Source organism: Ranitomeya imitator, chromosome 2 (genome assembly GCF_032444005.1).
Source record: "Ranitomeya imitator isolate aRanImi1 chromosome 2, aRanImi1.pri, whole genome shotgun sequence".
Classification (NCBI taxonomy): Eukaryota; Metazoa; Chordata; class Amphibia; order Anura; family Dendrobatidae; genus Ranitomeya; species Ranitomeya imitator.
Genome location: NC_091283.1, coordinates 277,090,270 through 277,115,034, shown reverse-complemented (window position 1 = coordinate 277,115,034; position 24,765 = coordinate 277,090,270). Strand labels below are relative to the sequence as shown.

Below are 24,765 nucleotides of genomic sequence, written 5' to 3'. Positions count from 1 at the left end.
AGGGAATATAATATCCACCTGTTTATATGGGATATGTGTTCATTCCTCTATTATCTACATATATTCCATGTACATTCCCACCTATAAAGCTCAGGGTATATAATATCCACCTGTTTATATGGGATATGTGTTCATTCTCCTATTATCTACATATATTCCATGTTCATTCCCCCCCTATAAAGCTCAGGGAATATAATATCCACCTGTTTATATGGGATATGTGATCATTCCCCTATTATCTACATATATTCCATGTTCATTCCCCTCCTATAAAGCTCAGGGAATATAATATCCACCTGTTTATGTGGGATATCTGTTCATTCCTCTATTATCTACATATATTCCATGTTCATTCCTCACCTATAAAGCTCAGGGAATGTAATATACACCTGTTTATATGGGATATGTGTTCATTCCTCTATTATCTACATATATTCCATGTTCATTCCCCCCTTTTAAAGCACAGGGAATATAATATCCACCTGTTTATATGGGATATGTGGTCATTCCTCTATTATCTACATATATTCCATGTTCATTCCCCCCTTATAAAGCACTGGGAATATAATATCCACCTGTTAATATGGGATATGTGGTCATTCCTCTATTATCTACATATATTCCATGTTCATTCCCCTCCTATAAAGCTCAGGGAATATAATATCCACCTGTTTATATGGGATATGTGGTCATTCCTCTATTATCTACATATATTCCATGTTCATTCCCCCCTTATAAAGCTCAGGGAATATAATATCCACCTGTTTATATGGGATATGTGTTCATTCCTCTATTATCTACATATATTCCATGTTCATTCCCCTCCTATAAAGCTCAGGGAATATAATATCCACCTGTTTATATGGGATATGTGTTCATTCCTCTATTATCTACATATATTCCATGTTCATTCCCCTCCTATAAAGCTCAGGGAATATAATATCCACCTGTTTATATGGGATATGTGTTCATTCCTCTATTATCTACATATATTCCATGTTCATTCCCCACCTATAAAGCTCAGGGAATATAATATCCACCTGTTTATATGGGATATGTGTTTATTCCTCTATTATCTACATATATTCCATGTTCAATCCCCCCCTATAAAGCTCAGGGAATATAATATCCACCTGTTTATATGGGATATGTGTTCATTCCCCTATTATCTACATATATTCCATGTTCATTCCCCCCCTATAAAGCTCAGGGAATATAATATCCACCTGTTTATATGGGACATGTGTTCATTCCTCTATTATCTACATATATTCCATGTTCATTCCCCACCTATAAAGCTCAGGGAACATAATATACACCGGTTTATATGGGATATGTGTTCATTCCCCTATTCTCTCCATATATTCCATGTTCATTCCCCTCCTATAAAGCTCAGGGAATATAATATCCACCTGTTTATATGGGATATGTGTTCATTCTCCTATTATCTACATATATTCCATGTTCATTCCCCCCTATAAAGCTCAGGGAACATAATATCCACCTGTTTATATGGGATATGTGTTCATTCCCCTATTCTCTCCATATATTCCATGTTCATTCCCCTCCTATAAAGCTCAGGGAATATAATATACACCTGTTTATATGGGATATGTGTTCATTCCCTTATTATCTACATATATTCCATGTTCATTCCCCTCCTATAAAGCTCAGGGAATATAATATACACCTGTTTATATGGGATATGTGTTCATTCCCTTATTATCTACATATATTTCATGTTCATTCCCCTCCTATAAAGCTCAGGGAATATAATATCCACCTGTTTATATGGGATATGTGATCACTCCTCTATTATCTACATATATTCCATGTTCATTCCCGACCTATAAAGCTCAGGGAATATAATATCCACCTGTTTATATGGGACATGTGTTCATTCCTCTATTATCTACATATATTCCATGTTCATTCCCCACCTATAAAGCTCAGGGAACATAATATACACCGGTTTATATGGGATATGTGTTCATTCCCCTATTCTCTCCATATATTCCATGTTCATTCCCCTCCTATAAAGCTCAGGGAATATAATATCCACCTGTTTATATGGGATATTTGTTCATTCTCCTATTATCTACATATATTCCATGTTCATTCCCCCCTATAAAGCTCAGGGAATATAATATCCACCTGTTTATATGAGATATGTGTTCATTCCTCTATTATCTACATATATTCCATGTTCATTCCTCACCTATAAAGCTCAGGGAATATAATATCAACCTGTTTATATGGGATATGTGTTCATTCCTCTATTATCTACATATATTCCATGTTCATGCCCCCCCTAAAAAGCTCAGGGAATATAATATCCACCTGTTTATATGGGATATGTGTTTATTCCTCTATTATCTACATATATTCCATGTTCAATCCCCCCCTATAAAGCTCAGGGAATATAATATACACCTGTTTATATGGGATATGTGTTCATTCCTCTATTATGTACATATATTCCATGTTCATTCCCCCCCTATAAAGCTCAGGGAATATAATATCCACCTGTTTATATGGGATATGTGTTTATTCCTCTATTATCTACATATATTCCATGTTCAATCCCCCCCTATAAAGCTCAGGGAATATAATATCCACCTGTTTATATGGGACATGTGTTCATTCCTCTATTATCTACATATATTCCATGTTCATTCCCCCCCTATAAAGCTCAGGGAATATAATATCCACCTGTTTATATGGGATATGTGATCACTCCTCTATTATCTACATATATTCCATGTTCATTCCTCCTATGAAGCTCAGGGAATATAATATCCACCTGTTTATATGGGATGTGTGTTCATTCTTCTATTATCTACATATATTCCATGTTCATTCCCCCCCTATAAAGCTCAGGGAATATAATATCCACCTGTTTATATGGGATATGTGATCACTCCTCTATTATCTACATATATTCCATGTTCATTCCCCCCCTATAAAGCTCAGGGAATATAATATCCACCTGTTTATATGGGATATGTGTTCATTCCTCTATTATCTACATATATTCCATGTTCATTCCCACCTATAAAGCTCAGGGAATATAATATACACCTGTTTATATGGGATATGTGTTCATTCCCCTATTCTCTACATATATTCCATGTTCATTCCCCTCCTATAAAGCTCAGGGAATATAATATCCACCTGTTTATATGGGATATGTGTTCATTCCTCTATTATCTACATATATTCCATGTTCATTCCTCCTATGAAGCTCAGGGAATATAATATCCACCTGTTTATATGGGATATGTGATCATTCCTCTATTATCTACATATATTCCATATTCATTCCTCCTATGAAGCTCAGGGAATATAATATCCAACTGTTTATATGGGATATGTGTTCATTCTCCTATTATCTACATATATTCCATGTTCATTCCCACCTATACAGCTCAGGGAATATAACATCCACCTGTTTATATGGGATATGTGTTCATTCTCCTATTATCTACATATATTCCATGTTCATTCCCCCCCTATAAAGCTCAGGGAATATAATATCCACCTGTTTATATGGGATATGTGTTCATTCCTCTATTATCTACATATATTCCATGATCATTCCCCCCCTATAAAGCTCAGGGAATATAATATCCACCTGTTTATATGGGATATGTGATCACTCCTCTATTATCTACATATATTCCATGTTCATCCCCCCCCTATAAAGCTCAGGGAATATAATATCCACCTGTTTATATGGGATATGTGTTCATTCTCCTATTATCTACATATATTCCATGTTCATTCCTCCTATGAAGCTCAGGGAATATAATATCCACCTGTTTATATGGGATATGTGTTCATTCCTCTATTATCTACATATATTCCATGTACATTTCCACCTATAAAGCTCAGGGAATATAATATCCACCTGTTTATATGGGATATGTGTTCATTCTCCTATTATCTACATATATTCCATGTTCATTCCCCCCCTATAACGCTCAGGGAATATAATACCCACCTGTTTATATGGGATATGTGATCATTCCCCTATTATCTACATATATTCCATGTTCATTCCCCTCCTATAAAGCTCAGGGAATATAATATCCACCTGTTTATATGGGATATCGGTTCATTCCTCTATTATCTACATATATTCCATGTTCATTCCTCACCTATAAAGCTCAGGGAATGTAATATCCACCTGTTTATATGGGATATGTGTTCATTCCTCTATTATCTACATATATTCCATGTTCATTCCCCTCCTATAAAGCTCAGGGAATATAATATCCACCTGTTTATATGGGATATGTGATCACTCCTCTATTATCTACATATAATCCATGTTCATTCCCCTCCTATAAAGCTCAGGGAATATAATATACACCTGTTTATATGGGATATGTGTTCATTCTCCTATTCTCTACATATATTTCATGTTCATTCCCCCCTATAAAGCTCAGGGAATATAATATCCACCTGTTTATATGGGATATGTGTTCATTCCTCTATTATCTACATATATTCCATGTTCATTCCCCACCTATAAAGCTCATGGAATATAATATCCACCTGTTTATATGGGATATGTGTTCATTCCTCTATTATCTACATATATTCCATGTTCATTCCCCCCCTATAAAGCTCAGGGAATATAATATCCACCTGTTTATATGGGATATGTGTTCATTCCTCTATTATCTACATATATTCCATGTTCATTCCCCTCCTATAAAGCTCAGGGAATATAATATCCACCTGTTTATATGGGATATCTGTTCATTCCTCTATTATCTACATATATTCCATATTCATTCCTCACCTATAAAGCTCAGGGAATGTAATATACACCTGTTTATATGGGATATGTGTTCATTCCTCTATTATCTACATATATTCCATGTTCATTCCCCCCTTATAAAGCACAGGGAATATAATATCCACCTGTTTATATGGGATATGTGGTCATTCCTCTATTATCTACATATATTCCATGTTCATTCCTCCCTTATAAAGCACAGGGAATATAATATCCACCTGTTTATATGGGATATGTGTTCATTCCTCTATTATCTACATATATTCCATGTTCATTCCCCCCCTATAAAGCTCAGGGAATATAATATCCACCTGTTTATATGGGATATGTGTTCATTCCTCTATTATCTACATATATTCCATGTTCATTCCCCTCCTATAAAGCTCAGGGAATATAATATCCACCTGTTCATATGGGATATCTGTTCATTCCTCTATTATCTACTTATATTCCATGTTCATTCCCCCCTTATAAAGCACAGGGAATATAATATCCACCTGTTTATATGGGATATGTGGTCATTCCTCTATTATCTACATATATTCCATGTTCATTCCTCCCTTATAAAGCACAGGGAATATAATATCCACCTGTTTATATGGGATATGTGGTCATTCCTCTATTATCTACATATATTCCATTTTCATTCCCCTCCTATAAAGCTCAGGGAATATAATATCCACCTGTTTATATGGGATATGTGATCACTCCTCTATTATCTACATATAATCCATGTTCATTCCCCTCCTATAAAGCTCAGGGAATGTAATATACACCTGTTTATATGGGATATGTGTTCATTCCTCTATTATCTACATATATTCCATGTTCATTCCCCCCTTATAAAGCACAGGGAATATAATATCCACCTGTTTATATGGGATATGTGGTCATTCCTCTATTATCTACATATATTCCATGTTCATTCCTCCCTTATAAAGCACAGGGAATATAATATCCACCTGTTTATATGGGATATGTGGTCATTCCTCTATTATCTACATATATTCCATGTTCATTCCCCTCCTATAAAGCTCAGGGAATATAATATCCACCTGTTTATATGGGATATGTGGTCATTCCTCTATTATCTACATATATTCCATGTTCATTCCCCCCTTATAAAGCTCAGGGAATATAATATCCACCTGTTTATATGGGATATGTGTTCATTCCTCTATTATCTACATATATTCCATGTTCATTCCCCTCCTATAAAGCTCAGGGAATATAATATCCACCTGTTTATATGGGATATGTGATCACTCCTCTATTATCTACATATAATCCATGTTCATTCCCCTCCTATAAAGCTCAGGGATTATAATATCCACCTGTTTATATGGGATATGTGTTCATTCCTCTATTATCTACATATATTCCATGTCCATTCCCCCCTATAAAGCTCAGGGAATATAATATCCACCTGTTTATATGGGATATGTGTTCATTCCTCTATTATCTACATATATTCCATGTTCATTCCCCACCTATAAAGCTCAGGGAATATAATATCCACCTGTTTATATGGGATATGTGATCACTCCTCTATTATCTACATATATTCCATGTCCATTCCCCCCTATAAAGCTCAGGGAATATAATATCCACCTGTTTATATGGGATATGTGTTCATTCCTCTATTATCTACATATATTCCATGTTCATTCCCCTCCTATAAAGCTCAGGGAATATAATATCCACCTGTTTATATGGGATATGTGATCACTCCTTTATCTACATATATTCCATGTTCATTCCCCCCCTATAAAGCTCAGGGAATATAATATCCACCTGTTTATATGGGATATGTGTTCATTCCTCTATTATCTACATATATTCCATGTTCATTCCCCTCCTATAAAGCTCAGGGAATATAATATCCACCTGTTTATATGGGATATGTGATCACTCCTCTATTATCTACATATAATCCATGTTCATTCCCCTCCTATAAAGCTCAGGGATTATAATATCCACCTGTTTATATGGGATATGTGTTCATTCCTCTATTATCTACATATATTCCATGTCCATTCCCCCCTATAAAGCTCAGGGAATATAATATCCACCTGTTTATATGGGATATGTGTTCATTCCTCTATTATCTACATATATTCCATGTTCATTCCCCACCTATAAAGCTCAGGGAATATAATATCCACCTGTTTATATGGGATATGTGATCACTCCTCTATTATCTACATATATTCCATGTCCATTCCCCCCTATAAAGCTCAGGGAATATAATATCCACCTGTTTATATGGGATATGTGTTCATTCCTCTATTATCTACATATATTCCATGTTCATTCCCCTCCTATAAAGCTCAGGGAATATAATATCCACCTGTTTATATGGGATATGTGATCACTCCTTTATCTACATATATTCCATGTTCATTCCCCCCCTATAAAGCTCAGGGAATATAATATCCACCTGTTTATATGGGATATGTGTTCATTCCTCTATTATCTACATATATTCCATGTTCATTCCCCTCCTATAAAGCTCAGGGAATATAATATCCACCTGTTTATATGGGATATGTGATCACTCCTTTATCTACATATATTCCATGTTCATTCCCCCCCTATAAAGCTCAGGGAATATAATATCCACCTGTTTATATGGGACATGTGTTCATTCCTCTATTATCTACATATATTCTATGTTCATTCCCCCCCTATAAAGCTCAGGGAATATAATATCCACCTGTTTATATGGGATATGTGATCACTCCTCTATTATCTACATATATTCCATGTTCATTCCCCACCTATAAAGCTCAGGGAATATAATATACACCTGTTTATATGGGATATGTGTTCATTCCCCTATTCTCTACATATATTCCATGTTCATTCCCCTGCTATAAAGCTCAGGGAATATAATATCCACCTGTTTATATGGTATATGTGATCACTCCTCTATTCTCTACATATATTCCATGTTCATTCCCCCCCTATAAAGCTCAGGGAATATAATATCCACCTGTTTATATGGGATATGTGATCACTCCTCTATTATCTACATATATTTCATGTTCATTCCCCACCTATCAGGCTCAGGGAATATAATATACACCTGTTTATATGGGATATGTGTTCATTCCTCTATTATCTACATATATTCCATGTTCATTCCCCTCCTATAAAGCTCAGGGAATATAATATCCACCTGTTTATATGGGATATGTGATCATTCCCCTATTATCTACATATATTTCATGTTCATTCCCCTCCTATAAAGCTCAGGGAATATAATATACACCTGTTTATATGGGATATGTGGTCATTCCTCTATTATCTACATATATTCCATGTTCATTCCCCCCCCTATAAAGCTCAGGGAATATAATATTCAATTGTTTATATGGGATATGTGGTCATTCCTCTATTATCTACATATATTCCATGTTCATTCCCCTCCTATAAAGCTCAGGGAATATAATATCCACCGGTTTATATGGGATATGTGTTCATTCCTCTATTATCTACATATATTTCATGTTCATTCCCTCCTATAAAGCTCAGGGAATATAATATCCACCTGTTTATATGGGATATGTGATCACTCCTCTATTATCTACATATATTCCATGTTCATTCCCCACCTATAAAGCTCAGGGAATATAATATTCACCTGTTTATATGGGATATGTGATCACTCCTCTATTCTCTACATATATTCCATGTTCATTCCCCTCTTATAAAGCTCAGAGAATATAATATTCACCTGTTTATATGGGATATGTGTTCATTCCTCTATTATCTACATATATTCCATGTTCATTCCCCCCCTATAAAGCTCAGGGAATATAATATACACCTGTTTATATGGGATATGTGGTCATTCCTCTATTATCTACATATATTCCAAGTTCATCCCCCCCCCCCTATAAAGCTCAGGGAATATAATATCCACCGGTTTATATGGGATATGTGTTCATTCCTCTATTATCTACATATATTTCATGTTCATTCCCTCCTATAAAGCTCAGGGAATATAATATCCACCTGTTTATATGGGATATGTGATCACTCCTCTATTATCTACATATATTCCATGTTCATTCCCCACCTATAAAGCTCAGGGAATATAATATTCACCTGTTTATATGGGATATGTGTTCATTCCTCTATTATCTACGTATATTCCATGTTCATTCCCCTCCTATAAAGCTCAGGGAATATAATATACACCTGTTTATATGGGATATGTGATCACTCCTCTATTCTCTACATATATTCCATGTTCATTCCCCCCCTATAAAGCTCAGGGAATATAATATCCACCTGTTTATATGGGATATGTGATCAGTCCTCTATTATCTACATATATTTCATGTTCATTCCCCACCTATCAGGCTCAGGGAATATAATATCCACCTGTTTATATAGGATATGTGTTCATTCCTCTATTATCTACATATATTCCATGTTCATTCCCCTCCTATAAAGCTCAGGGAATATAATATCCACCTGTTTATATGGGATATGTGTTCATTCCCCTATTCTCTACATATAATCCATGTTCATTTCCCCCTATAAAGCTCAGGGAATATAATATTCACCTGTTTATATGGGATATGTGATCATTCCACTATTATCTACATATATTTCATGTTCATTCCCCTCCTATAAAGCTCAGGGAATATAATATCCACCTGTTTATATGGGATATGTGTTCATTCCTCTATTATCTACATATATTCCATGTTCATTCCCCTCCTATAAAGCTCAGGGAATATAATATCCACCTGTTTATATGGGATATGTGTTCATTCTCCTATTATCTACATATATTTCATGTTCATTCCCCCCCTATAAAGCTCAGGGAATATAATATCCACCTGTTTATATGGGATATGTGTTCATTCTCCTATTATCTACATATATTTCATGTTCATTCCCCCCCTATAAAGCTCAGGGAATATAATATACACCTGTTTATATGGGATATGTGGTCATTCCCCTATTATCTACATATATTCCATGTTCATTCCCCACCTATATAACTCAGGGAGTATAATATCCACCTGTTTATATTGGATATGTGTTCATTCCTCTATTATCTACATATATTCCATGTTCATTCCCCCCCTATAAAGCTCAGGGAATATAATATACACCTGTTTATATGGGATATGTGGTCATTCCCCTATTATCTACATATATTCCATGTTCATTCCCCCCCCCTATAAAGCTCAGGGAATATAATATCCACCTGTTTATATGGGATATGTGATCACTCCTCTATTATCTACATATATTCCATGTTCATTCCCCTCCTATAAAGCTCAGGGAATATAATATACACCTGTTTATATGGGACATGTGTTCATTCCTCTATTATCTACATATATTTCATGTTCATTCCCCCTATAAAGCTCAGGGAATATAATATCCACCTGTTTATATGGGATCCATGTTGATTTCCTAATTCTCTACATATAATTAATTTTCATTTCATATCTAAGATCCATAAGATATCTTTGATTTCTCTCCATCTCTTTGGACCTATAAATTATCATCTTCCTTTTCTTCACTCTTTTTAGTACGTCCCCCTTAGGCTATGTGCACACGATGCGGATTTTGCTGCCGATTTTTCTGCAGCGGATTTGGAAAATCCGCAGTGCAAAATCACTGCGGTTTTCACTGTGGATCTTCACGCGGTTTCTTCTGCGGATTCCTCTACGGGTTTTCAACTGCACTTTCCTATTTCCATTCTGGCATCTGGAAAAAACGTCTATAGTAAAGTTTTGTTTTTTTTTTTGTCTCCAGCGCTTCTGGCTTTTTGCTACAATGGAAGTCTATGGGCGCTGGAATGTGCCGGATCCGGTGACCTGATCTGGTTTTTTAATCTGAGCATGCTCAGTACCAATTGGCCGGCCCAATTTACATTTTGGGGCCTCCCAGGGGCGTTTTAAAAAACCGGATCTGTCAAAAAATGGATAAAAAAAGGAAGAAACGGATGGAAAACTGATGTAACGGATCCAGCTTTACGCCGGTTCCGCTAGTCGGATCTGTTTCATCAGTTTTTCACATTTTATGCCGGATCTGTCTATCGGCATCATGGCAAAAACCTGATGTGTGAAAGTAGCCTTAGACCTCATTGAGCGAGAGTACTGCCCTCCCCCGACATTCTGCGACTGTGGCTGTAGATTAATAAAGACGTCGCAAATATACACCTCGTACACACGGCTCCGCTCCGTACACCTCGTACACACGGCTCCGCTCCGTACACCTCGTACACACGGCTCCGCTCCGTACACCTCGTACACACACTGCTCCGCTCTGTACACCTCGTACACACGGCTCCGCTCCGTACACCTCGTACACACACGGCTCCGCTCCGTACACCTCGTACACACGGCTCCGCTCCGTACACCTCGTACACACACGGCTCCGCTCCGTACACCTCGTACACACGGCTCCGCTCCGTACACCTCGTACACACGGCTCCGCTCCGTACACCTCGTACACACGGCTCCGCTGCGTACACCTCGTACACACACGGCTCCGCTCCGTACACCTCGTACACACGGCTCCGCTGCGTACACCTCGTACACACACGGCTCTGCTCCGTACACCTCGTACACACGGCTCCGCTCCGTACACCTCGTACACACGGCTCCGCTCCGTACACCTCGTACACACACGGCTCCGCTCCGTACACCTCGTACACACACGGCTCCGCTCTGTACACCTCGTACACACACGGCTCCGCTCCGTACACCTCGTACACACGGCTCCGCTCCGTACACCTCGTACACACACTGCTCCGCTCCGTACACCTCGTACACACGGCTCCGCTCCGTACACCTCGTACACACGGCTCCGCTCCGTACACCTCGTACACACACGGCTCCGCTCTGTACACCTCGTACACACACGGCTCCGCTCTGTACACCTCGTACACACACGGCTCCGCTCCGTACACCTCGTACACACAAGGCTCCGCTCCGTACACCTCGTACATACATGGCTCCACTCCGTACACCTCATACACACACGGCTCCGCTCCATACACACTAAAAAACCCCTCCTGACCCCACACAGAAACTTCCCCTCATCCAGCACCATGACAACCAGCACAGCAGAGTCCTGCATACACTGAGGCCCCTGATCATGTGACCCCTGACTCCTCCCCTCCTGTGACCTCATCACAGGTCCTGTGCACACAAAGCAGCCATATATGAGGAGTGCGGCTCTGCGGGTGGAGGTAGGTACTGGAGGCCCCATTATTCTCTATGTAGAGTGCGGCTCTGCGGGTGGAGGTCGGTGCTGGAGGCTCCATTATTCTCTATGTGGAGTGCGGCTCTGCGGGTGGAGGTCGGTGCTGGAGGCTCCATTATTCTCTATGTGGAGTGCGGCTCTGCGGGTGGAGGTCGGTGCTGGAGGCTCCATTATTCTCTATGTGGAGTGCGGCTCTGCGGGTGGAGGTCGGTGCTGGAGGCTCCATTATTCTCTATGTGGAGTGCGGCTCTGCGGGTGGAGGTCGGTGCTGGAGGCTCCATTATTCTCTATGTGGAGTGCGGCTCTGCGGGTGGAGGTCGGTGCTGGAGGCTCCATTATTCTCTATGTGGAGTGCGGCTCTGCGGGTGGAGGTCGGTGCTGGAGGCTCCATTATTCTCTATGTGGAGTGCGGCTCTGCGGGTGGAGGTCGGTGCTGGTGGCTCCATTATTCTCTATGTGGAGTGTGGCTCTGCGGGTGGAGGTCGGTGCTGGAGGCTCCATTATTCTCTGTGGAGTGCGGCTCTGCGGGTGGAGGTCAGTGCTGGAGGCTCCATTATTCTCTATGAGGAGTGCGGCTCTGCGGGTGGAGGTCGGTGCTGGAGGCTCCATTATTCTCTATGTGGAGTGCGGCTCTGCGGGTGGAGGTCGGTGCTGGAGGCTCCATTATTCTCTATGTGGAGTGTGGCTCTGCGGGTGGAGGTCGGTGCTGGAGGCTCCATTATTCTCTGTGGAGTGCGGCTCTGCGGGTGGAGGTCGGTGCTGGAGGCTCCATTATTCTCTATGAGGAGTGCGGCTCTGCAGGTGGAGGTCGGTGCTGGAGGCTCCATTATTCTCTATGTGGAGTGCAGCTCTGCGGGTGGAGGTCGGTGCTGGAGGCTCCATTATTCTCTATGTGGAGTGCGGCTCTGCGGGTGGAGGTCGGTGCTTGAGGCTCCATTATTCTCTATGTGGAGTGAGGCTCTGTGGGTGGAAGTATGTGGTTATTCTCCATTACTGGGTGTGGGGGGCATTAACCCCTTCAGCACTGAGACTCTTTTGGGGTCTCTGTGGTGTGAACAGTGATGTAACAGCTGTGTACAGAATGCGGCTTCGCTGGTTCCACATTAGATCCATTCAGACAACTGCAGGATGTGCGGACAGAAGCCCAAACAAGTTCTCACAGAATGCCATTATTGTTCTCCTTGTTTAATAACCTGCCAAGTTAAATCCGACAGCTGGGGGCTGATATCAGGCTGGCAAGGTCCCTGGATATTGGCCCCTTCCCATCCTAAAAATATCAGCTTTCAGCCACCCCAGAAGTGGTGCATTACATTAGATGCGCCAATTCTGGCACTTTGCCTGGCTCTTCTCTATTGCATTGGTGCGTTGGCAATCGGGGTAATTCTTTGGGGGAATTTGTCAGCTGGCATCAATCCTAGGGGTTAGTGTTGGAGACACCCCCATTACTAATCCAGTAAGCTGAAAGACAAAAACACTCCGAAAAATATTTTATTTTTAAAAAACAACTCCCCTGCCCCCTAGTTGACCAAATTATTGAAATAAACAAACATAACACCAGTGAGCAAGAAGCTACAATTTGCACTGGTCTGAGGCAGGGAGCTGGCTAAATATTGGGGTAATTATCTGAACCACCATCAGTACATGAATACATGAACAGACCCACCATCAGTACTTGACTACACCACCAGAACCATCATCATTAAATTGATACATCACCAGAACCTGAATCAGTACTTGACTACGTCACCAGAAAATATTTCATTTTTAAAAATCTACTCCCCTGCCCCCTAGTTGACCAAATTATTGAAATAATTTTTAAAACCTTCTTGCTGGTTTTCAGGAGTCCACAAAATCCAACCTTGTCCAAAAATGGCAAGCTGAAAAACCTGAAAAGAGAGAAATAAATGAATTTAGACAAGAGACAATCTTTCGTTCACCATCATAGTACAACCTATGGAGCCTTGTTCTGTGATCAAAGCATCATAGGTCACTATGGTTCTGACAGTACAGCCATTCCCCCCCACAGTATAATGTTCCAACAATACCCCCATCCCCCCCCCATACACTGTATATGTGTGACGCTAGTCACTCCTCATGGACAACCCGCAAGGCTGGGTGATCAAAATTTCCGAGGTCAGGAGAGTACGTCATAGGTGATAAAAGAAAATCATCAGTTAAATGTCCAGGGATCAAAATACTAGTAAGATAGTGGATCACAGAGCACGGTCCTAGGTCATGCAGCAGTAGAAGAAAGCACAGTGAAACAAGGCAAACATAACACCAGTGAGCAAAATACCAGATAATTATCTGAACCACCATCAGTACATGAATACATGAACGGACCCACCATCAGTACTTGACTATACCACGAGAACCATCATCATTAAATTGATACATCACCAGAACCTCTATCAGTACTTGACTATGTCACCAGAACCACAACAAGTACCGTATATACTCGAGTATAAGCCGAGATTTTCAGCCCAAATTTTTGGGCTGAAAGTGCCCCTCTCGGCTTATACTCGAGTCACGGTCGGCGGGTGAGGGGGAGAGAGGGCTGAGGCATACTCACCTAGCCCCGGCGATCCTGGAGCTGTCCCTGCAGTCCCACGGTCTTCGGGTGCCGCAGCTCTTCCCCTGTTCAGCGGTCACGTGGGACCGCTCATTAGAGAAATGAATATGGACTCCACTCCCATCGGGGTGGAGCCGCATATTCATTTCTCTAATCAGCGGTAACGGTGACCGCTGATAGAGGAAGAGGCTGCGGCACCGAAGACCAGCTGTCCGGGAGAAGGAGGGGGACGCCGGGAGCAGGTAAGTATCGCATATTCACCTATCCCCGTTCCACCCGCCGGGCGCCGCTCCATCTTCCTGGCGTCTCTCCGCTCTGACTGTGCAGGTCACAGGGCGCGATGACGCATATAGTGTGCGCGCCGCCCTCTGCCTGATCAGTCAGTGCGGAGAGACGCCGGGACGAGACGCCGGGAGCTGCAAGCAAAAGAGGTGAGTATGGCATTTTTTTTTTATTGCAACATTATATATCCCGGTAGCACAGCTTTATAAGGAGCATCTATGGGGCACAAATGAACGGTGCAGAGCACTATATGGCAGAGCTTTATAAGGAGCATCTATGGGGCAATAATGAACCGTGCAGAGCACTATATGGCACAGTTTTATATGGCACATCTATGGGGCAATAATGAACGGTATGCAGCATTATATGTGGCACAGCTTTATACAGAGCATCTATGGGGCAATAATCATTGGTATGGAGCATTATATGTGGCACAGCTTTATATGGAGCATCCTATGGGGCAATAATGAACGGTATGGAGCATCTATTTTTATTTTTGAAATTCACCGGTAGCTGCTGCATTTCCTACCCTAGGCTTATACTCGATAAGTTTTCCCAGTTTTTTGTGGCAAAAGTAGGGGGGTCGGCTTATACTCAGGTCGGCTTATACTCGAGTATATACGGTATATGAATACATGACCAGAACCAAGAGTACTTGAATACAAGAACGAAGCTTAGTACAATAATTGTAATATCAATTCAGTCCCATAAACCATTGTATTGCATGAATTTACAACCCTACAACTTCAGTTATGTCCTTAAAAATGGTAAGAAGATACGTTGTTATTATTATTATTATTTATTTATATAGCACCATTAATTCCATGGTGCTGTACATGAGAAAAGGGGTTACATATAGGGTTATAGATATCGTTAACAATAAACAAATTTACAATGACAGACTGGTATGGAGGGGAGAGGACCCTATCCTTGCGGACTTAGATTCTTTGGGATAATGGGGAAGAGACAGGAGGTCGGGGTCCTGCAGCACTGGTGGTGGTGAGGCGGCAGCTCGGGTGGTTGGTGAGGCAGCAGAGTGGTTATTGCAGGTTGTAGGCTTTCCTGAAGAGATGGTGTCACGATTCACACCGTGACCGTCACCCCTACGTCACGGATCGGGGTGACTTTAGGCCAACAGACGGCTATCACGTGTGCAGGGGGCTTATCTTAGTTATCCTTCCACTGCTAACTATGTGATGAAAACAAACACCAGGCTATTGGCCTATCCGTTTACAGCATGGGCTTATTTTAGTTATCCCACTGCTCTGCAATATAACACGAACTGCAGGGATTTATGTATATCCCGCTTTACAGTTCAGCTTGAACTTGCAGCTCTCTGGCGCCCCCCTTACCCTCAGGTCAGGTTAGGTACTGCACCTAGGGTAATTAGTCGCCAGAAAGGCTGTCTGCTTTGTACAGGCTATTGGGCACGCTGCAGCGAGGCGATATAACTACTCCCACTCGGGCAGGAACAATAATTATCAACGCCGCCATCGCTACGACGACTCCCAAAGGCACAGAACAAGGTATGCTGCCACCAGCTTCGATTAAACGGGTCCGAAGCTAACCCAAAACAGTAGCGTAATTCCCTTTAGAAGACCTAGGGTACGTTTTAGAGCAGGAAGAACGAAAACTAGTAATTTAAATATTTTACTCCAAAAGATTAAGGCAGTGTTTACAAAAAGGTATATAAAGATGTTACAATATGAGACAATTGAAAATCTGTACAAGGTAATTATAAAAATAACAGGGGTTAAATGAGAAATTAACACTTACATGTGTTCAGGACATTGCAGGCAACCAGGCTAGTGGGCGGAGTTCCCAAATATCCCAATGCATCAGGGCTAGCAGTAAGAGCTCCTCAGGTAAAACTGACTGCTGGGTAACTTATAGCTCAGCCTGGTGACATCACTAAAAGCGTTGGTTTCCTCAGACCCTCCCCTCTCCTCAGACTTACCGAATTTAACACAAATTTGTATAATGCTCGTATCTCCACTCTAGAACATGTCAAAATCCCAGCACACCGCTCATTCTTCTTATTTTACAATTGGCTTTCTATTGGTACCAAGTTCTGGCTAGTTGAGACACACTTCCGGAGAAATCCATACTTTTTTACCTGTTGGAATTAGAGGCTCGCGCTTACAGTGGCTGATAGATCCGCCGATGGAAATTCGCAAAATGGACTTATTTTCCTAGCTAAAATCGTTGGCCCAATATCTTACTATAAGAGGACAAAGAACCGCATGTCTTGAGAGAGATATCAGACCAGTTTTAGCTGGTACAATTGTCTATTGCAGCTACAGCGGTTGTACAAATTCCTTTTGTGGGAGGGAATGAGTAAGTTGCTCCAAACCTGGAATTTGCAACAAGAAGCAATAAAACCTCAGCAAAATATAGAGTGAGGGGGGGGGCAAATCCCACCCTATATGTGCTGGCAAGAGAAACTAAAACTTATATTATACATTATCCTCACACTTCCCTCAGCAAAAGTTTCCGGCTCAGGTACAACACGGGGTGCTCTTGGTCACCCGAGTCAACCTGACTGAGCACAGCACCGAGGCCAAACTCGCTGGCGTCAGTCTGCACAAAGAACGGTCGACTGCTGTTGACTGCTTTCAACACGGGCGTTGCACAGCGCTGTTTTCAACGCTTGGAAGGCCCCCTCACAGCCGTCGGTCCAGTTGACGATGTGGGGTAGCTTCTTCCTGGTAAGGTCTGTCAAAGGTTTTGCCAGGCTACTATAGTGCTGTACGAAGCGCCTATAGTACCCTGCAGTGCCCAGGAAGGACATCACCTGTTTCTTGGTCCTGGGGATGGGCCAGTTCACGATCGCTCCCTCTTTCTCAGGCTTTGGCTTTAGGGTGCCTCCGCCTACCCGGTGCCCCAGGTAGTGGACCTCACTCATGCCCATCTGGCACTTTCCCGGCTTGATAGTCAGTCCAGCTTGGTGAGTTCGCCTGAGCACCTCCTCGAGATGCTGCAGGTGTTTCTCCCAGGAGGAACTGAAGATGGCAATGTCATCCAAGTACGCCACTGCGTACTTCTCCAGTCCATGAAGCAGGAGGTTGACCATCCGCTGGAAAGTGGCAGGGGCCTTTTTCATTCCGAAGGGCATGACCGTGGACTCATACAGTCCAAAGGGTGTGATAAATGTAAACTTCTCCTGCGCCTCGGGGCTCAGGGGAATCTGCCAGTATCCTTGACTCAGATCCATTATGGTCAGGTATTTTGCGCCAGCTAACCTCTCAAGCAGCTCCTCGATGCGCGGCATTGGGTGCGCGTCAGAGGCTGTGATGGCGTTGAGCCCCCTGTAGTCCACGCAGAACTGGGTGATCTGGTCCTTCTTTGGCACGAAAACTACAGGTGAGGCCCATGCGCTCTTTAACCGTCGAATCACCCCCAGCTGTAACATCTCATCGATCTCCTGGCGCATAACCTGCTGCACCTGGTCGGAGATTCGATGGGGTGTTCGCCGTAGTGGGGCATGATTCCCGGTGACCACCTCGTGGACTGCTAACTCAGTCCTTCCAGGTCGGTTAGAGAACACGGCCCGGAAGGGTTCCAGCTTGGAACGCAACTGCGACCGCTGGAGTTCGGTTAGTGAGGCGCTTACCTCCACATCCTCGATGGACCCACCGGCCTTGGCTTTGCCCAGCATGTCCAGGAGGGTGTCTTCCTCCCCGTCTTCGGGTAAGCTGCAGTCCGGTAGGACGAAAGGTTCACGTTCGTGATGAGCCTTCATCATGTTGATGTGAAAGGCCTTTCGCCTACCCCGAGCGTGGTCAAGCGTGACCACGTAGGTGACCGGGTTGAGCGGTTGGTGGACGACTTACGGGCCCTCCCAGGCTGCCTGAAGCTTATTCTTTGGCACGGGGACCAGCACCGACACCTTTTGACCCACGTGGTAGGTCCGCTCCCGGGCATTCTGGTCGTACCAGTGCTTCTGGTCAGCCTGAGCCTGCGTCATGTTGTCATGCACCAACTGCATCAAGGTCTGCATCTTGTCACGGAAGCGCATGACATACTCCACTATGGACACTTCAGAAGGGTTCGGCTCCTTTTCCCAGGATTCCCTTACCAACCCAAGGGGTCCCCGGACTCGCCTGACATACAGGAGCTCGAAGGGGGAGAACCCCGTCGAGGCCTGCGGAACCTCTCGGTAAGCGAATAGCAGGTGGGGGAGGTACCGCTCCCAGTCGCGCCCTTGGGTCTCAACCATCATGCATAGCATCTGATTGAGGGTACCATTGAAGCGTTCACACAAGCCATTGGTCTGTGGGTGATACGCACTCGATACCAGGTGCTTCACCTGCATTCTCTTACATTAGGCGAGACATGAATTGGGTCCCTTGATCAGAAAGCATCTCCCTGGGAAATCCTACACGTGCAAAGATAGCCAACAGGGCATCCGCCACCTTATCTGCCCTAGTTGACGACAGAGCTACTGCCTCTGGGTACCGGGTAGCGTAGTCTACCACAGTAAGGATGTATTGCTTTCCAGAGCTGCTGGGGATGGCCAGCGGGCCCACAATGTCCACCGCGATCCTCTGGAAAGGCTCCTCAATCACTGGCAAAGGGATCAGGGGAGCCTTAAGAGCAGGCCCCGCCTTCTTCACTCTTTGACAGGTGGTACAGGAGCGGCAGTAGTTTGACACATCTGTCCCCATCTTAGGGCAATAGAAGTGTTGAGACAGCCGGGCCTTTGTTTTGCTGATCCCCAAGTGTCCAGCTACCGGGATCTCATGGGCAATCCGTAACAACTCACCCCGGAATTGCTGCGGGATGACTAGCTGTCAACCACTCCTTTTGCGATTCTCCGGGTACTGTCTCCCGGTACAACCTTCCTCGTTCCCAGAACACCCTCTCCTTATCAGTCAAGGAGGTGGGCGTCTCGGCGAGTTGTCTCAAACTCTCTAGGCTTGCATCTGCGTGAAGAGCGGCCTGAAACTCCTGGCTACGGGAAGCCAGAAGTGACGTCAGGGTCCCTTCCCCACATGAACCCTCTGGGACCTGCTGTGGGTCCACCTCTGGTTCAGTCACAACGATGACTGAGGAGGGTCCGGAAGGCAGACAGTTATCTGCGTTCCGGGCACTCTGACTGCGGGTGACAGCAGCTATGTAAGCTGTCTCCCGGGGATTTCGACAGACCCATCAGCCGACGCTGCTATGGTTACTACTTCCCCATCCGCCCCCATTACCTCAGGAGCAGTGCTACTTATGGGCCAGTTACCTTCCTCGGTGGCACTGGTCAATTGCATGGTCTCACCTTCCTCACGGTTTCCATGCATCTCCCCATTTCCTGTAACACCGACACTTGCCCCTGCTAGGGGTTCCTCAGCCGTCTCACTCCGCAGAGCGACGGGGCTGAGCATTCCTGTACCTATGGACACATCAACTTTCACAGAAAAATCATTATTAGGTTCAGTTGGCACAGGTACAACATTTTCACCTTCAATACTAGGGAAAAAATGGTTATCAGATGCATCATTACAAGATAAAGCATGGTCAGGTAACACATGCGATTTCCCATCATCATTATCATCATCAGAGTTAATGTTACCCTTATTAGCAGATTGGGGAGGGGTGTCAGGAACGTAGTATGCAACCATCCTCCCCAAATCAGTCCCCAATAAAACATCAGTGGGCAAATTATCAGACAGCCCCACATCCTTCACTCCGCTCCCAGCACCCCAATCAATATAAACCCGGGCCATTGGTAAGGGACAGCTGATGCCCCCAATCCCAGTGACAGTTAGGGTTTTCCCCGGAATGATCTCTTCAGGGGCCGCCAGTTCGGGTCGGATGAGGGTCCGTTCAGCCCCGGTGTCCTTGAGGCCTGTAGCGACATGGCCTCCCACAGTGACGTGCTGTACGTTGTCACACACCCTCCCATAAACCCCACCCACCAAAAGAACTACTGCATTAGGCCCTGGGGCCTTGGCTGGGGGGTTCTTCTGCTTGTCTGGACAGTAGGGACTGATATGACCAGTCCGCTTGCAGAAGAACTGGCGAGGTTCGGTGGTAGGTCTTGTGCTGTTGGCCACGAGGACAGGACCTTTGGTGTGTTGGCTGGCAGGGATACTGGCGTTGGTTGCAGGTTTACCCCCTCTCCAGCTGGTGGTGACTGGCTTCCGCACTTCCGATCTACGGTTGGCCTCATAGGCATCGGCAATCTGTGCTGCTTTTGTCACGTCTTTGGGTTCTCTGTCCATCACGAACTGTCACACCTCAGCTGGGCAAAGATGTAAGAACTGGTCTTTGATCATCAGGTCTCCCAGCTGCTCAAAGGTGGTCTCTGACAGTCCTTGGATCCACTGGTTAAAGTGGGACCTGAGTCTATGCACCACATCGCCGTAGCTGTCATGTGGGCCACGTTGGAGGTTCCGGAACTTTCTATGGTACACCTCGGGCGTAAGCTGGTACTTGGCTATGAGGGCCTGCTTGATGGCCTCATAGTCACCATCTTGTTCTTGAGGGAGGGCAGCAAACGCCTTCAGAGCTTTGCCTCTCAGCCCTGGGGTCAGGTATCGTGCCCATTCTTGAGTAGGCAGCTGGTACTGTCTTATACATATTAATCCAAATGACCTAAGCAAAAAGCTTGATCACATTCCGTAACAACAACTAACCAACAGTACCACCAAAGAAAATACACTGATGGTACAAGGAATGTAAAATATACCAAATTTTATTATGCCAATAAACACAATTAAACATACATTATAAATATCTAAGTACCTCAGGCACAGCTAAAGGTCACTAGGAGCAAAAGCAACAATCACATAAACCATGTAAGTATATGACAGAATATATCCATACATGGCTAGTATATTGTTTTACAAATAAGACACATACCCAGAGTCTCCCAATCCTATCCTTCAGTTTCAAGCCACTGGCACAAGCCTAAATGGCAGAACAGCCAAGGTTTTACTGGTAAAGTGTCAAAAAAACCACCTAAACACTACCTAAATGCTGCCAATATACTTTACGTGGTAATTAAACGTAGGTATATTACCGTGATGTGCCCGCGTCCTAGTGCGCAGCCCACCGCGACGCGCGTTTCGCCTGTTCTTCTTCCGGGGGCGTGTACCATACAGGGAGGTAAGCGGTCCTTTTAACATCCCCACCAGCCAATCATACAATAGTGACTCATAGTCACGCGTCCCTGACGTCAGATGTAAACATTGCCCACGTGAGTATAACGGCGCATCCGGCGCCTGTAATCGCTGCCAAAGAGGAACATCCTCACCGACCAATCATATAATAGCGACTCCTAGTCACGCGCCCACGACGTCAGATGTAAATACTGGACACGTGGGTACTACGGCGCATCCGGCGCCTGTAATCGCTGCCAAAACAAGGACCTCCCCTCGCCGGTCAGTGGCCCGTCAGCATTGCGCCCAGGCAAAATCCGGAGCACAAGTCAGACAACACCACAGGAGACCAGATTGGGGAGGTCCGGAGCGATCCAAGCGGCGCATGCGCACACCCTACGGCCAGGACCCAACCGTGTTGCCGTATATAGTCTAATGAATGCCCCCATCTCTATAAAACTGCTGTGTAAAACTACGGTAAAGTGCCCATGTGACTATGGTGTGCAGTACTGCTAAAGAAATCCACATAAATCTAATATAAATGACCCAACATGAAACCATAACATTATATTAACATTAATATTAACCCCTTAATCCCATATGACGTACTATCCCGTCCAGGTGACCTGGGACTTAATTCCCAGGGACGGGATAGTACGTCATATGCGATCGGCCGCGCTCACGGGGGGAGCGCGGCCGAACGCGGCCGGGTGTCAGCTGCCTATCGCAGCTGACATCCGGCACTATCTGCCAGGAGCGGTCACGGACCGCTCCCGGCACATTAACCCCCGGCACACCGCGATCAAAGATGATCGCGGTGTGCCGGCGGTGCAGGGAAGCATCGCGCAGGGAGGGGGCTCCCTGCGGGCTTCCCTGAGACGATCGGTACACGGTGATGTACTCACCGTGTACCGAGCGTCTTCTCCCTGCAGTCCCCGAATCCAAAATGGCCGCCGGGCTGCATCCGGGTCCTGCAGGGAGCACTTCCGGGTCAGGATCAGGCTGCAGCTGCAGCTCTAATCCTGCCCGGCTGTATGTCAGATCACCGATCTAACAGAGTGCTGTGCACACTGTCAGATCGGTGATCTGTGATGTCCCCCTGGGACAAAGTGAAAAAGTGAAAAAAAAAATTTCCACACTTGTAAAAAAAAATAAAAAAAAAAATTCCTAAATAAAGCAGAAAAAAAAAATATTATTCCCATAAATACATTTCTTTACCTAAAAAAAAAAAACCAAAAAAACAATAAAAGTACACATATTTAGTATCGCCGCGTCCGTAACGACCCGACCTATAAAACTGACCCACTAGTTAACCCCTTCAGTGAACACCGTAAGAAAAAAAAAAAAAAAAAGAGCCAAAAAACAACGCTTTATTATCATAACGCTGAACAAAAAGTGGAATAACACGTGATCAAAAAGACGGATATAAATAACCATGGTAACTCTGAAAGCGTCATCTTGTCCCGCAAAAAACGAGCCGCCATATAGCATCATAACCAAAAAAATAAAAAAGTTATAGTCCTCAGAATAAAGCGATGCCAAAATAATTATTTTTTCTATAAAATAGCTTTTATCGTATAAAAGCGCCAAAACATAAAAAAAATGATATAAATGAGGTATCGCTGTAATCGTACTGACCCGAAGAATAAAACTGCTTCATCAATTTTACCAAACGCGGAACGGTATAAACGCCTCCCCCAAAAGAAATTCATGAATAGCTGGTTTTTGGTCATTCTGCCTCACAAAAAATCGGAATAAAAAGCGATCAAAAACTGTCACGTGTCCGAAAATGTAACCGATAAAAACGTCAACTCGTCCCGCAAAAAACAAGACCTCACATGACTCTGTGGACCCAAATATGGAAAAATTATAGGTCTCAAAATGTGGAGACGCAAAAACTTTTTTGCTATAAAAAGCGTCTTTTAGTGTGTGACGGCTGCCAATCATAAAAATCCGATATAAAAAACGCTATAAAAGTAAATCAAACCCCCCTTCATCACCCCCTTAGTTAGGCTAGGTTCACATTGCGTTAATGGGTTAACGCTAACGGACAGCGTTGCACGGCGAAAATGTCACAATTAACGCCGTGCAACGGGTCCGTTAGCACAACCATTGACAGCAATGTGATTTTCGGGTGTAGCGCATCGCTAGAGCGTGCCATTTTCGGCTCGCGCTAGCAAGGTGCCATTCTTTTGTGGCACGCCTCAGACGCTGCTTGCAGCGTCCGCGGCGCGCCCGAGGTCCGATCCCCGATCTTCCAGAGCGGGGACGTTAACGCGACCACTAAACACGACACCTAAAAAGACATTGCGTTAGCGCAATCCGCTAGCGCTAAACGGATTTCCCTAACGCAATGTGAACCTAGCCTTAGGGAAAAATAATAAAATTTAAAAAAATGTATTTATTTCCATTTTCCCATTAGGGTTAGGGCTAGGGTTAGGGCTAGGGTTAGGGTTTGGATTACATTTACGGTTGGGATTAGGGTTGGGATTAGAATTAGGGGTGTGTCAGGGTTAGGTGTGTGGTTAGGGTTACAGTTGGGATTAGGGTTAGGGGTGTGTCTGGGTTAGAGGTGTGGTTAGGGTTACAGTTGGGATTAGGGTTAGGGGTGCGTTTGGATTAGGGTTTCATTTATAATTGGGGGGTTTCCTCTGTTTAGGCGCATCAGGGGCTCTCCAAACGCGACATGGCGTCCGATCTCAATTCCAGCCAATTCTGCATTGAAAAAGTAAAACAGTGCTCCTTCACTTCCGAGCTCTCCCGTGCGCCCA

General features: G+C 43.8%; 1 protein-coding gene across 2 annotated transcripts in view; it reads left to right on the top strand.

Annotated features, from left to right (window-relative positions):
- Positions 1-24,765, top strand: part of LOC138666912 (oocyte zinc finger protein XlCOF7.1-like) — a 124,908-nt gene that overhangs the window by 68,263 nt on the left and 31,880 nt on the right. The window contains exon 1 of one of the 2 annotated variants that reach the window (XM_069755097.1): positions 11,990-12,035. The exons of the other annotated variant lie outside the window; for it this stretch is intronic. The gene's annotated coding sequence lies outside the window, so the exon portion shown is untranslated. Of the gene's footprint in view, positions 1-11,989; positions 12,036-24,765 lie in introns of those variants that run through there. 2 annotated transcript variants of the gene reach the window in all.